Source organism: Notamacropus eugenii, chromosome 5 (genome assembly GCF_028372415.1).
Source record: "Notamacropus eugenii isolate mMacEug1 chromosome 5, mMacEug1.pri_v2, whole genome shotgun sequence".
NCBI classification, from domain to species: domain Eukaryota; kingdom Metazoa; phylum Chordata; class Mammalia; order Diprotodontia; family Macropodidae; genus Notamacropus; species Notamacropus eugenii.
Window position 1 is genome coordinate 410,431,964 of NC_092876.1, and position 17,222 is coordinate 410,449,185.

The 17,222-nt window shown below is 35.2% G+C and overlaps 1 protein-coding gene and 1 pseudogene across 16 annotated transcripts in view; both read right to left on the reverse strand.

Moving 5' to 3' along the window:
* NRIP1 (nuclear receptor interacting protein 1) overlaps positions 1-17,222 on the reverse strand; it is a 104,258-nt gene that overhangs the window by 73,665 nt on the left and 13,371 nt on the right. For 12 of the 16 annotated variants that reach the window (XM_072614725.1, XM_072614723.1, XM_072614722.1 and 9 more), the window contains one exon: positions 1,233-1,294. The exons of the other annotated variants lie outside the window; for them this stretch is intronic. The gene's annotated coding sequence lies outside the window, so the exon portion shown is untranslated. The remainder of the gene's footprint in view (positions 1-1,232; positions 1,295-17,222) is intronic. 16 annotated transcript variants of the gene reach the window in all.
* Positions 7,389-7,501, reverse strand: LOC140509435 (5S ribosomal RNA; annotated as a pseudogene).

The window sequence follows — 17,222 nt, forward strand, 5'->3', positions numbered from 1 at the left end:
GGACATGCTCAAGAACGTAGCATAATTAAACGGAAATGGTATATTCAAAATAGATCTAAAGCAGGCAAAAGTGGGATTTCTGCTTTACATGAATCTATAGCAAACACAGACACTGAGGGAACAGTTGGTACAGTCTGTGGTAAAATAGAGTGAGGGATATGATGGATTAACTGAAGAACAAAAGAAACACCCATGGTTTATTGACTGGACAGTAAAATATTTGGCCCACAAAAGACATTGGAAAGCAGTAACCTATAACCCATGTACGAGGCAGACTTTGGAAAGTACTGGGATAGGTGCAAGTAATCAATATGCTAAACTTATGGCACTACATCAAGCTCTCAAAACAGAACAAGGAGGACAGTGTGGTATATTCACTGATTCATGGGCAGTAGCTAATGGGTTAGCTACATGGATGCCCATGTGGAAAAACCAAAACTGGGAAATTCATGGCAAACAAATCTGGGACAAAGTATTATGGAAAGACTTATGGGACATATCACTGGTTACTAATTTATCAGTTTTTCATGTAGATGCTCATGTGGTCCTCATCACACCAGATCTTGAGTACAATGCACAAATGCTGTTGGACTAGCACAGATAGTCCCTACATATTGTCTCAATATATTGTCCCTACTCTGACACCAACTAGCAAAATGGGTCCATCGAATGGCTGGCCATTTAGGGGTCCAGGCCACACACCAGTGAGCACAATACCAAAGTATTAGTATCTCTCATTCATTGTTAAAACAAGTAGCAGAAGAATATTTATATGTCAGTTGGAAAAGGAATGAACTGTTCCTTGGGTAGTAACCAGAGAGATAGCAAGGGGAAAAGTACCAGTCCAAATTTGGCTAACAGATTATATTGGACTCCCATCCCAAGATAAAGGATGCAAATTTACACGTACTTGTGTTGACTCCTATTCAGGTGTACTAGTGGCTTGTCCTTATAAGAATGTGACCAAGAAAAACAGTAAAACTCTCGATATCATAAGTCTATATGATGGAATTCCAAAGCAGATTCAAAGTGACAATGGGTAACATTTCAAAAGCAATGAAAAGAAGAGATATGTGTATTAAACAATACAGAACGGATATATCATATTCCATATTAGCCACAAGTGTCTGAGTTAATTGAAAGAATGAATGGATTATTGAAAGAATAGTTAAGGAAGTTAAATTCTAATTATTCTTATCAACACTGGAAAGATAATTTGTTTACTGCTTTACCTAATTTGAATAACAGACCACTGGGAGGAAGTACATCTTCAAGCAGAGTAATGACCCCAAATCTGCAAATTAGAAAAAAAACACATAGGATCACAAATATTGAGTATTGAACTACAAGGCCAATTATCCCAGTACAGTATCCTGATTCCTCCCAGTTGTTTATGTTTTCCTTCTCCTCCATATATATATATATGTATATACATATACATATATATACACACATATATATATATGTATGTGAATATACTCCATGTATATACCATCATTTTTTACATATTATATCCTTTAAATGTAAACTGACTTTTTCTTTTTAGGTTTTGCATATGAATTCATGAAAAGCAAAGATTACTTATTTTCTGGTGTGCTCTAGATAAAAAGGATTTATAGAGGAGGCAGGATTTGAATTGGGCCTTGAAGAAGAGGTTTGAAAAAGAGGAATAAGGATAGGGGAAGTAAGCAGCTGGAAAAGGAGAAGGAAAACACATGAGGGAGGAAGCAGACACAGAGAATGACAAAAAAGACAAATTTGGCTACTGTACCATTGTTCATCACAGAATCAAGAATCTCAAAGTTGGAAAAGATCTTGGAGGGCAACTAGTTCAACTTGTATTTGAACAAGTAACATACTAGACAAACAGTCACCTACGTCACCTTTGCCAAAAACCTTAGAACATACCGATTTGGGGTAGCTCAATAGTTTAAAAGTGCTATTTTTTTTTAAAACCTTGGGCTGAAATTGTTGCATTGAGTTTATTGGGATGAGAAATAGATTATTCCAAGCCCCCTTAAAAGATCAAGAAAAAAAAATAAATTGGCTGCTTTTTCAAAAGACTTTACATCTTTCACCCCATAGGCTCCTCTTTTTATCAAAAAGGGGAAAAAAATTACTTCTTAAAACTATTCTAAAATATTTGTATATTCAAAAAATTTCATTTTTTAAAAAAAAGCTTATTACAGGATAGTTCAATTTTATAATGCATAATTTTCAAAATAGCTTTTGACTTTAATATTTTGCATCAACAGGTTTATGTCTACTCATATCAGAATAAAAATGAAATTTGTTTAAATAAAGCTGATATGTTAACTAAATATATTAAAAAACTTACCACTCAGTACGTCATTGACCTGTTATATTTCAATCCTTATCAGATGGATTTCTATCCTTTAACTATTTTTAAATATTTTAAAAATTGCTTATTTTAAACAGAAACTGAAATCTGTGGGTATCCATGATGAGTGATGGAAAGTATTTTTTTTTTTTAAACTAGCTTCACATACCCCAGTGGTTTACTGCTACAAATATTTGTTTGTTGAGTTGTTTTTCTGTCATGTCTGACTCTTCATGACCTCATTTGGGGTTTTCTTGGCAGAGATACTGGAGTAGTTTGCCAGTTCCTTCTCCAACTTATTTTTACAGATGAGGAAACTGAGGCAAACTGGGTTAAGTGACTTGTCCAGGATAACAGAGGTACTGTCTGAGGCTAGATTTGAACTCATTAAAGTATTCCTGACTCAAGACCCAGTGCTCTATCTACTGCGCCACATAGCTGCCCAGATATGAATGCAGAAACCTCTCTTTCAATGATCAATAAGCATAAACTGATTAAGCAACAAAAATATTCTTTAATGAGGAAACCACTATTTTAAAGTTAGTATTCCAAATCCATTTTGGAATATTTTGTTATTCCCTGTTCAATATATTTAGTACTTTTGTCAACCAAACCACTTAATAAATCCAAATTCAATGAGAACTAGATAGGAGATAAAAAAGAAAATAGTGAGAACATATATTGCTGTGAAGTACAAATAAAAGATTTTCTTTATTGTCACACTGCATTTTTTTTGTGAGATAAAGAACTACAGAAATGCAGATCTTGTCAAAGAAGAAAACAATCTTTACATTTTACATATCATATGCTCTGTTACATTTGCTTTATCTGTTTCTGTCTTTTCCATTTCCCTTTACTATCCTCAATATTTCAGGATTTAAGTGTGGTGATATGAAAATTACATAAGTGTCACTGACTTACAATGTAATTATTTAGGATATGTGATAATATGGTTAAGAAGTGAACTATAATTTACCTCTGAACTTTCTCTTGCAAAAAAGATAAAGGAGAAACATTTCAGCAAGGTTTAAACAACTTAAAAGAAAAAATATTTAAAATATTTCAAGATCATTAATTTATACACATGTAAAATTACAAAATGGTTTTGTTATTAAAACAGATCACTTACAGACCTCTGCCAACTGAAACATTATTAGTCTAGTTCTGATTACAAATATGCTTCCAATGTTAACATATCTAATATTATTATGAGGAAAAGTGCTTTGCAAACTGCAAAGTACTATACAAATGAGTTATATCATCAATATTATCTTAATTTTAAACAATATCTTGACTTTATGTTTATCACTGGCTAGCTCTGCCACAGTGTTGTGTTCAACCACTTTTTTCAGTTGTGTCTGACTCTTTGTGACCTCATTTGGGATTTTGCTGGCAAAGATACTGGTATGATTTGCCATTTTCTTCTCCAGGTCTTTTTACAGATTTGAGGAAACTGAGGCAAACAGGATTAAGCTACTTGCCAGGGTCACACAGCTAGTAAGTGTCTGAGGCCAGATCTGAACTCAGAAAGGTAAGTCTTCCTGTCCAGGCCTGGCACTGTGCTACCTAGTCAGCCCCAGGACTAGATTACTTTTTCCCCAAAAGGAAACAAAAATGTCTCCTAGACCTGATCAGTGCTCAAACCAAGCTATAAATTACACTCTCATTAATCACTTTTATTGGAATGAAAGAAGTTTCAGTTTGTCTCCAGATAAATCATAATGCCATGTGTAACAAACAAAATATTTTTACCTCTTAAAAACTATTGGAGATGTATGGTATAATATATGGCCACAATACAGTGGTATGTCACAAAAAATGACAAGTCTGTTGCTCCTTTTGAAGGAAACGTCATGACTATTAAACTATTACGAATTTTTCCTAGGAAGTTTTGAGCTTTCTAAAAATAAGCATTAATACTTTCAAGCTCAGAATGAGTCTCTTAGTGGAACTCTAAAGGAGTTTTGATTTTTGTTTTTAGCAAGATGTCTGATACTGGTTCTTCATGACAATCATTTATTGTGACTTTTTCAAGTTTATTTCGATTGAACCCTATATAAACTAGCAATGGTAAGATTTAAGTGATTTAAGAAATGACAATTTTATTTACTACAAAATGAACTACAAAATTCCCAATCTACAAAAATAGGAGTGTTAATAACAGAAGTAGAATCCATTACTCAAGCTTTTGCATTCCTCTTACATTTAGAAAAAGACATATTAAATGGATTATAAAATTCGAGCATTTCTCATAAATGATTATGGATAATTTACTTTGGTTTTATAAATAAAATGACAGGTAATTTTAAGCATCCGTAACCAACCTTTAAAGCAACAGAAGACCTGCCACAATCCTTTCCTTCAAAATCTCTATTCTTGACCAATGTACGCTTTTTTAAAGGTAAGAATCTAATCTACTACTTCTTTCCATGAAACCCTTCCCAAACTCCAGGAGGATATGATTTTTCCTTCTTTGAAACCCCTATAGTACTTTCTTTGTCATTTTATTAAGAGTAATATATTTAAAGCATCACACAATGAAATAAAGTTTTGGTCTACTTATCATGAATTCTCTTTTTTCTAGTCTCACATCAGCTGTGCACAAGTTCACTCTAATTGTTAAGGTTAATAATTAATTAACCATGTCATCAAGGCTGTTAAGTAGGGGATATGATAGATAGATAGATAGATAGACAGACAGACAGACAGATAGATAGACAGATGTAGACGTACCTCATGGAATCTAGCATAGTGACTTATTTATCAGAAGCCCTTAAACACTTACTGACTGACTAATAAAATTAACAAAAGATAATTTATGACTGACTGGGATAGTCTGGAATTCTTTTAAAGGTCACACTGATTACACTCAGTCTGTGAAAATATTCTCAGTGTGTAATTATAAAGCTTAATCTTTTACTGATACTTTACTTTCTGAGGAAGGAAATCGAGATAACCTATTGAAAAGTAACTCTGATGTCATCTAGAGACCTCAGACCAGGGAAGGGGAACCTGCAGATTCGAGGCCACATGTGACCCTCTAAGTCCTCAAAGTGCGGTCCTTTGACTGAATCCAAACTTCACAGAACAAATTCCCTTATCCCTTAATAAAAGGATTTGTTCTGCAAAACTTGGACTAGTCAAAAGGCTGAACCTGAGGACTTATGGCCTTGAGGTCACAGGTCCCCCACCACTGCTCCCCAGACTGACTGAATCTTCTTCAGTATAATTCTTGACATAGGTCCCAGAACACAGAGAAGAATAGCTATTTTCTACTGACACAGTCTTCTAACATAAAAATATGGGTAGAAAACTAAATATTATTTGGATGTGATTTTTAAATATCTTTTAATGAAATTGTGATTATAAGATGCTGATTCATTATGCAAGCATATTTGAAGGTCTGAAATTTTTATGGATCATAAGGGTAAATTCTTTCCTCAATATTTTAACTTTAGTTAACCAAAAGCTATAGACATACCAAATTGTATCATCAATATGAATACCACATAATAATATGTGATAGCTACTAGTCTGTTTATATCAGTATGCTGATTTGTAAAACCACAAGTTAATATTATCTATGTTGTACTGTATTTTTTTAAAAGAGAAATATGATCTTGAAGCCAGGAAGAAGTGACTTTAAGTCCTGCTTGTGAAATAAAATACATTGCCCATTTTAGCTTGCAAACTATTATGAGTTCTCCTTTGTATATTATGTCTTCTCCTTTGTTAAGGTCTGATACTCTTAATAAATTTTTTCAACTGTAATTTTGGAAAAAAAACATATAATGTTTTGGGACACTATTATGTTGTGTTAACCTTTTTTTGCACATTTCCCAATTACATGTTAACTTGTATTCCAGGATTTTGCCAATGGTAAAGAGTTTGACGCTACTAGTATAGGTGTCTTTCTTCTTTATTTGTATAGTCGACAGTAAGGAGGTGACATGATAATAAAAAGAGCATTAGGTATATAGTTAAAAGCTCTGGGTTCAAATTTTTATTCTGCTCTTGGATTAAATGCTCTCTGTGAAACTGAAAATTGATGCCTCATTTTATTTTGTATTAATTACTGACTGAGAATTTTATTTAATCAAGGAATTAGTATTTAGGAATTAGCTGGATTTAAAAAGAAATTCTGACTTCTTAACACTAGAAATTCTATAACATAGTTTTGACTTCTTCATTAAGAGGTTTAGTTTTGACTTCTTTATAACAATTTAACTTCCTCATTTCTCTGGGCTACACGCACAACCTGGACTCTATCTTACTCCAAAAGGGAGGAGGGAGGATGAGTCTATGTGGTTATAAGATTATTCTGCCTGGTCATGAGCCTAGCACTAGACCATACAACTTTCCAGAAGATGTTGATAAACTCTTTATTTTTTCCTTACCATGAACTCTGGAAACTCTCTTTTGAAAGCAAATTAGCATGATTAAGCAAAATATAAGCCCACCTTACATCTTTACTAATTGTATAAAAGATTGCTGTCTGCTTTAATGTGTTTCCAGTCACTGATTTCTATTACTGGCAAATGCTAGCCTAGCTAATAAAGAGATTATGCTCTCAACTTTGTGCCTCAGATTCTCCTCATTGTGACATCTCTAAGGTAAGATTTCAGCTCCTCTAGGTCAATTTTACACTGCAAAATGGTGAACACATGATACAAAATCAACAAATGCTTCTAGGAATGAAATCAAAGACATACTTGAGAATTTCTAAAACTCCAAAACTTTTCATATGCGTGTTTGTCCTTCGTTGCTGAAGAAGACTATGCCATTACAGAAATAATGACATGACTTGCACTTGGACTTTGTTTCGAGTGAGGGAGGGCTGTGCAGGTCACCAGCCTCACTTCTCCTCCAGAGCCATCTGAATCCAGTGACCGATAACTGGAGATGACCCTGGATGAGGCAATTGGAGTTAAATGACTTGCCCAAGGTCACATAGATAGTGAGTGTCAAGTGTCTGAAGTGAGATTTGAACTCAGATTCTCCTGACTCCTGCACTGGTGCTCTATCCACTGCACCACCTAGCTGCCAAAGCCTACAGCACCCGGTATTCCCAGGTGGTCTCCCATCCAAGTACTAACCAGGCCCGACCCTGCTTAGCTTCCGAGATCACACAAGATTGGGTATGTTCAGGGAGGTGAAGATCAATTAGTCATTCTTTGGCCCTGGATGAGAAGTGGCATGATAGAATAGATAAAAATTTGTCTTGAAGCCAAGAAGACCTAGGTTCAGTTCCTTTCTGTGATACACAATGGTTGTGTTAGTCAACAGATTATTCTGTCTTCTCCTTTATAAAGTCTGATAATTTTCTCATTATTTTTTTAAACTGCAATTTTAGATAAACCATTCAATGTTTCAGCATACTAGTAAACTATATAAGGAATACTGTTCAAAAGTTTTTCTACAATCCCACCCTGATTAGACTGTTGAGTTTTTTCCTCATCAAAGGCCCTGAAAATCACTGACTCGCTCAAGGGACTAATTCTCAGGCCAATGACATGGGTTCCTGGTTGCCTGGGTAGAAAAACCAGCATGCTAAGACTGTTAGGTTGATGACATGACCAACAACACTGGAAAGTTGTACTCAGTTGAATTAAGGCTGTATCCTCAAGGAACTATCATTTTCCTGCTCTTACTGTCTCAGCTAAGTAAGTCTAATTTTATTATGTTTCAAGGCCTTTGGGGGGTGGGGATGGGAGGGGGGGTGAGAATCTTACTAAGCTAAGAAGGGTAGGATCTCAAGTAATGCTTGCTCATCCCACATGATGGGGTATTCTGGCAGATAATATTCCTACAATCCCATAAAATAGGGAAAGCATTAAATTTCATTCTTTCATTTCTCATACATTATAGTTAGTCTGTTGGAATGAATCAAAATGAACTTAAATACCTTAATTAAGAAAACCCTTGCAGACCTTTTGAGTGTTACCACCAAGGTTCTATGTATCCTGGGACTTCTTTTCTCTCTCAGCACTCTGTAATTGTCAGCTTTCATTGTTTTAAAAATCAACTTTATGAAAATGACTTCAAGATCTGTATATCCAGTCTGAGTCGATCTTTTAAGCTCCCTTCCCTACTCACCAACTGTATAATAGATGTTTCAGAAAGGATATTTTGGAAACATCTTAAACTCAATATGGCTACAACGGAACTTGTCTTTCCCCCAAACCTTCTTCTCTACCCAACTTCCCTGTATCTTCTAGGAGCACAACCACTCTTCCAGTGTCCCTGATTCATAACTTCAGAATTATCCTCAACTCACTCTTTCTACACAAATCAAGCCAAATCCTATTCACAAGGCCACCACATGTGATGGCCACTAACTCTTAATTAGATTATTATAAGGTCCCCTAACTGGTCACCCTGCCTCAAGCCTCTCCCATTCAATTAATAAGCATTTATTAAATACCAACTTTTAATCAGGTGCTATGCTAAGTTCTGAGAATAAAAAAGAAAGAGAAAACATATCTTGTTCCTGTGTTCAAGAAGCTTTCATTCTTATGAGGGAAACAGCATATGTATATATATATATATATATGTATATATATGTGTGTGTGTGTATATACATATATATACATACACATACATGTACTATATAAGATAGAAGACAATGTTAAAGGGGAAGACTCTGACAACTGAGGGTACTAAGTAAAAGTGTTTATTAAACTCAAAGCACATGCAAATGTACTTTGATTTACATTCATCTGGTCATGTCACTCTCCTACTCTATTAATAAATTCCAACTGCGACGTGGAACTTCATAGCAATGAAAACACAAAAAAAAGTCCCAATGGTCTTCTAAGGCCAAGTGCCTTCCACATCCAGAGAAAGATCTATGGAATTCAATCGCAGAATGTAGCAGATCATTTTTGTGTTTGTGTATTGCATTCTGGTTTGTTAGATGATTTCTCCCATTCATTTTAATTCTTCTACACAGCATGACTATAGTGAAAAGGTATTTAATAGGAATGTATGTGTAGCACCTATATAAAACTGTATGCTGTCTCAGGGAAGGAGGAGGGAGATAGGGGGGAGGGAGGGAAAAATAATAATCTAAGTTATATGGTAGTGACTGTAGAATGCTGAAAATAAATAAAATTAACTTAAAAAATAAAATAAAATAAATTCCAACTGCTACCCACAATCTCTAGAATCAAATATAAACTCCTGTTTGGTTTTTAAGTCCTTCACAATCTGTAAAGAGATTGTTTTTCCAGACCCTAGACATTATGCCTCTTGCCACATTCTCTTCAGTTCAAAGTAGCCTTCTCTATTTCTTCATATATGGCCACTCTATCTCCTGTCTCTGTATCTTTGCACAGGCCCTCCCCCATGCCTATAATATACTCCCTCCTCATTTCTGCCTGATAGAATCCTTCACTTTCTTCAAGACTCAGCCTTCATGACTTTCTAAGAGACCCTTAGTTGCAAATCTTTTGGTAATTACTCTGCCCAGAATTATCTGGGCTGGTCCTAGAATAACAGAGTCCAATATGGGACCCATACTCACAGGTTTTCCAGTTTGGTAGGACCTTATTCTCTGCTGCTATGGCATGGAGGTATCAGAGAAGTAAGTTAGTGGAGGAGGAGACTTTATGGCCAAAGAATTCTTATGAAGTAGAACTAAGATGTCTAAAAAAAAATTTAATTTTGTTGTTGTTAAAATAATTTTTGCCACCTCCCTATAGGAAATGCTACAAATTAGGGCTGATATTTTTATTGTACTTATTTCTGATCCATTTTTATACCTTCAATGTAAAAAATTAACCAGACAAGCAATGTTTCCCCCATGGTCTCACCAAGAAGCTTGTGTTGAGCTTTATATGCCTTTCACCTTGGATTTTAGGGAAGGGGGTGGGAGTGATTTCTGGAAGGATGAAAAAGACTGTCATATAAATTGCCAAAGTTTCATCCATAAGGCTGACTATTACAAACTAAAGAAAATCCTACAAACCTTTTTTGTTCTTAAATTTGTGAGTGAGAAACTGATTATTGCATTAAGGAACAATACAAAAGAATAACAAGAGAAATCAATAATAACAAAGCTATAAACATCAATTCAGGGAAATAAGGGAAAAGAGCCAAGATGAAATTTCAACTATAGTCACTTTCATGGTAACAAGAAAAGAGGAGAGGGGCAATGAAGTATAATTTTAAAAAGTCAATAAATTATCGTTAAGTATGTTAATATATCTAATTTCAAATACTAAAACTTCTGTGAAGTATACATTAACTATTTAAATGCATTTCTATCTCTTTTTCAGTAGAAGTAGAGATCAGAAGGGACATCAGCCAGACAAACAAAATCAATGAAAGATATCACCAACCCTTGAAATAGTAAGAATAAGCTCATGATACTGACATCAACTTGTAAATTGTTGTAAATACCCTTAGAGCTAACAGTTTTCCCACATCACATACCCCTAATGCTAGAAAAGAGAATTAGCAAATCCAAAGGACTTTTCTTAGTCCTTGCCCCTCTTGTACTCCCTGCTGAATTTGACACAGCTAATCACTCTGTCATCCTGAATACTCTCTACTCTCTGGGTTTTCATGACACTCTTCTTTACTGGTTTTCCTATTCCCTGTCCAACAACTTCTTCTCAGTCTCCTTTCCTTAATCATCATTCATACCATATCATCTTACTGTATGAATCCCAAGGCTCTACCCTGGACCATTTTTTCCCTATATACACTGAGTCACTTCATCAGTTCCCAAGGACTTAATTATGTCTATGCAAAGAGATATAAACAAGCCTAGTCTCACTCCTAAGCTTCAGTCTCTTATCACCAAGTCTCTTAAGACTTCTTGAATTAGATGTTCCATAGGCATTTGGATCCAAATAAGAATATGTTGAAAAAGACCTAGATGTATTAGTGGATTATAAACTTGAGACATCTGTGTGACTTTAGCAGCTAAAAAAAGCTGATGCAAACCTGGGCTCCATTAAGAAGGCCACAGCTTCCCAAAATAGGGAGGTTAGAGTTCCATTCTGTACTTGTTCTCTTTAGCCCCAATGGGTAGAGATTACAAAGAGGGAAATTCAGGCTTGATGTCAGCAAAAGCTTCCTAATAATTAGAGCTCTTTAAAAATATAACAAGCTATTTGAAGAAGTAGAGATTTGCAAACAGGCTACATAATCAAACAGTTGTCAGATGTGTTATAGTAGAGATTCCTTTCATGCAGGAGTTGGACTAAATGACTGCTATAGTTACTTCCAAAATTCAAATTCTCAACAAAACAGAATCCCTCAAACCCACCTCTCTTTCAAAGTTCCCATTTTCTGCTGAGGGCATCACAATCTTTCTAGTCATCCAAGTTTACAACCTCAGGCATCTTTTTCTTTCAAAGAGCCTCACCACAAATATCCAGTTACCAAGTTCTGTAGATTCTACCTTCATATGTCTCCTATCTATCATCTCTCCATTAACTTAGCCAATACCTTAGTTTCTTACATCATCATAGTTATCCTAAGTGTCCCTCCTCCAACTTCCAGGGCCATTTCATATGACAAAGTCTTTTTTTGGAGGGGGGAAGGGGGAAATTAGTACAACTGACCAATACCATTAAAAAGGCTAAATATATGTGCAATATGTAAAACCTGTGGATCTCCCTCTTCCATGAAGGGGCAGGCTGGGAGTGTCTTCTCCTATCTCTTCATTTGAGTCATGTTTGATCTTAACAATCCTGTTACATTTATTTTGATTTCTCTCTTTCTCAGTATATTAATGTTCTTTTTCAATGTGCATTGTTGCAATTACAATGTATATGTTTTCTTGCCTCTACTTACTACACTCAGAATGAGTTCATATGGATCTTTCCATGCTTCTTTGTATTCACCACTCCCCAACTGATGAGTATCAATCTTGTTTCCAATTCTTAGATATCACACTGCTACAAATATTTTGGAGTCTATAGGAATGTTCTTATTGATGTCTTCTGTGGGTTATAAGTCCAACAATAGAATCTCGTGGTTTAAAGAACATGAATACCTCTAAGTCACTTACTTGTGTAATTCCAAATCGCTTTTCAAAATGGTTATACTATTTCACAGCTCCACCAATAGCGTGCCTATCCTTCCATAACCCTGCTAACATTGGTGTCATTTTTGTCAATTTGCAGCATGTGAGATAAAACCTCAAAAGATGTTTTGACTGGCACTTCTCTTATTATTTGTGATTTGAAACATTCTCTGATATAGTTTTGAATACTTTCCAGTTCTTTTGAGAACTGAGTGTTCTCTTTGAAAAGGAATGAATATTGATCTTACCTATCTGGAATACTAAAACCTTATCAGAGAAATGTGATTCAAAGATTATTTTCCTCCGTTCAACCACTTCTCTTCTTATCCTACATGCATTATCTGGGCAGAAGCTTTAAAGTTTCAAGTAATCAATTTTATATTTTGTAATTTCTGCTATCTCTTGTTTGGATAAGAACAGATCCATAGCCATGAGAGGTATATGTTTCTCTAATGTTTTTATGATAAAATCTTTAATATTTAGGACACATATCAATTCATGGAATTCTACATATGGAATATAGCATAAGTTGGTAGTCTAAGCCTAATTCCTGCCAGACTATTTTCTAGCTTTCCCAAGTGTTAATCAGATAAGGATCTCCTCCTACCCTCCAACCCTCCATAACATTTTCCACTTTATCAAACACTACTGAGTTCTATTGTTTCTGATTGACCCTTCTCCAGTCTGTTCCCCTAATACATCACCCTTTTCTTTAACTAATGAGGTGGTTTAAATGACTGCTTCTTTAGAATATAGTTTGAGGCCTAGAAGTACTATTCATTATTCATTCCTACTTCTTTTCATTATTTACATTGATATTCCAGATCTGCTTTTCCAAATGAATTTCATCATTTTTTATAAGTATTCCCTTGATAATTTGCTTGGAAAAGCATTAAAAGTGTAAAGTAATTTTAGCAGTATTATTCTTATTACATTAGAATGACCTAACCATGATGACAGAATATTCTTCCAACTATTTAAGGAGCACTACGTAACTAAATTTAGAAAAATCTTTTGTGTTCTTTGGGAGATCAATTCTAGACTTTCTAGATTTTATGGTTATTTGAAATGAGATCTCCTTTCTATTATGTTTCTTGTATTTTGTCATTATCATATAGAAATGTTGTTGATTTTTGAGGACTGATTTTGTAAGCTGCAAGTTTTGTTGCAGGTATCAGTTGTCTCAATTTCTATCTTCACTGATTCCCTGTAATTTTCCACATGAACGATCTTATCATAAACAAACAGATAGATTTACCTCTTCCATGCTTATCTTTATTCCTGTAAGTTCTTTCTCTAGTCTTATTGTTGTTGCTAGCTGTTTCAGGAGAGTGGGCATTCTTGCTTCATTCTCAAATTTACTGGAAAAAACTTGTGTATCCCTATTACATATCATGCTTTCTTTTGGTTTTAGATTATTTTTATTATATTTAAAAAGGTCCCCCTATGTCTATACTTTAAGGTAAGGTTTTCAGCATAAAGAAGTGCTTTATTTTGTCAGAAGTTGTTTCTTCTGTATCTCTTGACATGATCATGTTATTTTCGATGTTTTAGTTTTTAATGTGATTGTGCTGTTTTAATAATGCTGAACTATCCTCACCATAGTCTGAAAGGATTTCGTTTAAAATTTTTGAGTCAATATTCATTGATATTGGCCTATAGTTTTCTTTCTGTTTTGTCTTTTTCTGGATTATTTATTAGCACTATATTTATCTCATAAAAGAATACTATATGATATTTTCTTCCTCAACTTTTTAGAATAACTTGTAAAATATGGATACAAGCAAAAGTAGTATCTTTTGCTGTTTTTGTTTTAGACAATCAAGTGCCTCTGATTGAATCTTGCCTTTGATTAATCAAGAGCATTTAACTAGAAAGAGTTAATATATGATGAAGAGAGTTTTAACCAATGAGACATGTGCAAATGGGCTCCAGCCAATCAGTCGCTGAGTAGAACCGTATATTAAGAGAGCCAGAGCTGAGAAAAGCAGATGTGAAGAGAGCCACTTCTGCTTATTTTGTTGTTGGTCAGTCATTTTTAGTCATGTTTAATTCTTTGTGACTCCACTTGGGGTTTTCTTGGCAAATATACTAAAAAGATTTGGCATTTCCTTCTCCAGCTCCGGGTTCACAACAGCTAGTATTTTCTGAAGCTGGATTTCAAGTTAGGAAGATGACTCTTCTTGACTTCAGGCCTGGACTCCATCCACTGTGCCAACTAGTTCCCTTACTTTTACATGCTTACTTTAGGTTTGATTATTCACTGGGCTTCAAATGTTATAAAAATTCATATTAGGCTCATATAATCTTCCCTGCTTTTATTTTGTTACTCTGTATTTTTAAATATCTGATTTTCCCCCAAAGACTGATTTAGCTGCCTCCCAGAAATTTTATGCTGTTTTATCATTCTCATTTTCTCTTACATAGCTAATGTTTCTATGATTCATTATTTGAACCAGATTAAGGATTTTATTGATAAGTCTCCACTTAGTTCTACATCTTTTGTTTATGTTCCCTGAACCAATTACCATTTTTACTGCCTTATGATCTGCAAAGGATGTATTAATTATTACTGCCTCTAAACACTTATTTGTGATATTTCTCCGCCCTAGTATGTTTTTTATAAATGTTTGGTAAAAGTTCCACATGGTGTGGAACCCATTTGCTGCAATGTCTTTAATACTATTTTCTCCCACAATTTGTGCAATTCCATATTATCCCTTTTGTTTATCTTTCACTTAGACTAATCCAAAACTAAGAGAGGGATATTAAAATCTCTTTTTACTACTGTTACTTTCTATCTCTTCTTATAGCTATTTCCTTTATGAATTTGGATACTAAGGCACTTGGAATACAAAAACTTATTACTGTATGGGTTTGTTTTCTATGATTACTTTCAACATAATATAAATTCCTTCTGCATCTCTTTAATTTTTGAACTTTTTCTTGTTTTCTCAGATAATTTGATAGTATCTGCTTTTTTAATATTCATTTGATGCATAATAATTTTTCCCATCCCTTCAGTTTTTTATTTTGTGTATGTTGTTTTTTTTAAGCAAAAGATCATAGGGTTTTGTTTTCTTACTGTGTCAAATGTTGTTTTATCAGACTGTTTAATCCAACATTTAAAGTTATGAGTTACTTTTCTTCTTTTGCTGCAAACACAATACTATGTTGCTTCAGTTACTTTAATCTTCTTTTGAAGTGGCCCTGTTTTTCTGGCTCTCTTGTCTTTGCTGCTGCTGCCACTGCTGGTGGTGATGGTGCTGGTGGTGATGGTGGTGGTGGTGGTGGTAGTAGTAGCAATAGTAGTAGTAGGAAGAGGAGGAGGAGAAGGAGGAATATTTACCACTTTCCCTTCAGAGTTTTTTAGCTTCTTTTTCTCTTCTGCTTTTATCTGCCTATAAAATTCTTGCTCTTTTTTTCCTCTCAAATATATTCCCTCCCCCCACCCTTGCCTCCCTTTCAACAAGTCCTGCTAATTTTGTGTGTGTGTGTGTGTGTGTGTGCGCTCCAAAAACTATTTCTCTTACTCTTACTCTACTCTTGTTATCCATTTTGTCTGTTGGGGTGGGGAACCTGTGGCCTTGAGGCCACATGTCACCTTCTACATCTTTAAGTGTAGCCTTTTGACTGAATCCAAACTTCATATAACAAATCTGTATTTTGACTCAGTCAAAAAGCCACACTTAAAGATCTAATAAAGGCAACAGGTAGTCTCAAGGGCACAGGTTCCCCACCCCTGTTCAAGACCCTCATTCTTTGATTCATGACCCTTATAATTGGTCTTTCTTTTTTATCTGTATTTCTCATGCAATCAAAGCTTACAATGTATCCATTCTATATCCCTTCTTGGCACTTTGTATCACTACCTTGTCTCAGAGCTTGCCTCTCCCCTTTTCCACTGTGTCTCACTACCATTTGTTAGAGAGGACACTGCCCCACAGCAGGGTTCTTTCACCATCTTTCCTTGATTATTCAGCCCACTACTGATTTATATCCTTCCTGGTTAATTTGTTTTCCCCTATTTGCCTGAAAATTTCTTCCCTGGGTATATCTTCTCCCACTCTCCCAGACACTAGTTGCCAAGGGGTTCCGACTCCCCAACTCCTAAAGTAGGACAGACTTTTCCAGTCCCAAATCCACCAAGGCTGCACCTCAAATAAAATCCTCACCTCCCTTCTCAGACCATCTTTTCTTCACTCAGAAGAGCATTTGTCTGTGGAAACCCCCCTCACCCCTGAAATAATGACCTCTTCCTTCCCTCTCTCCTTTTTGAATCCTTTCCCCTCTCACTTCCTTGCAGGGTCTTCCACTTTTGAGACACAGTGGTACCTCCCTTCATTTCGAGCCCTTGATTTGGCCCAGCACATCACATATCCCTCTTGATATCTCTGCTCGCCTTCCTATTTTCATACACTCTCCCATGTTGTAAAGTAGTCCTGCAAAATTACAATGATTCATCTGTAGAGAGACTGTCACTAGTTCTGTCCATGATGCCCCCTAGTCACCTCTTCATTATTCCTTCTACCAGGTTACTACTTTCATCCATCTTCTTGTGCATATTTAGAAGTAAATCTCTTCGTGGTCTCTCTACTGTCAACTCATTTATTCCCCCTGCATTTCTGTTGTTTGAAGTATTCCAGAAGCAAACCCGGTCTTTCTAAAAAATGTTTCAAATTCTTCTTTATTACTGAATGTCCATCTTTTTTTCCACATACAGTAGACCTGAGATTTGCAGGGTAAGTCACCCTGGGCTGCATTCTGAGCAACACTTCTCTTCAAAACACAAAATTCCATTCCCACCTACATTTTCTAGCAAGTTCAGAATAGTTTTTCATT